Consider the following 897-nt stretch of genomic DNA (forward strand, 5'->3'; position numbering starts at 1 on the left):
AAGAACAAACTCCTGTTGTTCAAGCCATCCCATTTGTGGTATATTTCTTGTCAGAGTGGCACTAGGTAACCAGAACACCTTTTATTGTCAGTATCTTTATAAATCTAATCTTTATCTTTGAGGTTGGCATGAGAATGATAACAGAAGTGAATTATGTGCTGTAACATTACAATATAATAATAATAATATGTGATACATATTACTAATGATAAGCCAAAAAACCCAACTCATTGCCATTGTTTCAATTCTGACTCATTGCGACCCCCAATGGGTTTCCAAGGTGGTCAATCTTTACAGAAGTGGATTGTCCCATCCTCCTCTCGTGGAGCGGCTGGTGGGTTTGAACTGCCAATGTTCTGTTTAGCGGTCAAATGCCTTAGGCACTGCACCACCACAGCTCCTCCATTACTAATAAGAAGTACAAAAAAAAAAAAAAAGAGGACGTTCGTGAGTGCAATTCCCTGTAACTTGAATACACTGTAAGTTGGGGATCGCCTGCACGACTAGTAGTTACTTAGATTTACCAACGAGCATAACTTATTTCTTTGCTTGTTGCTTCTTGCAACCCACTGCTTCTTTGTAGTTTCATTTTTCTTTTAAGTGATGTCTGAAAATACAATTTGCCATTATTCTTCAAGGAAAATACAGCTATGTGCACAACCGTCAGTTCAGTTATTTTCCTTCATCTTTTTGAAAATACTATTTCATTGTCTTGCTGGATTCCAGTGTTGCTGATGAACACTTTGATGTCATATTTTTATTCCTTGTTTTTAGATAATCTACCTTTTTCTCTGGGACTAGAATTTTTTCTTGATCCTTGATCTGAAGTTTTACTGAAATGTGAAACTAGCTATGGATTTTGTTTGTTTGTTATCAATTTGCACATGGTGAGATTTT

This window comes from Orycteropus afer, unplaced genomic scaffold (genome assembly GCF_000298275.1).
Source record: "Orycteropus afer afer isolate SDZICR_OR568_19922 unplaced genomic scaffold, OryAfe1.0 scaffold00042, whole genome shotgun sequence".
Classification (NCBI taxonomy): domain Eukaryota; kingdom Metazoa; phylum Chordata; class Mammalia; order Tubulidentata; family Orycteropodidae; genus Orycteropus; species Orycteropus afer.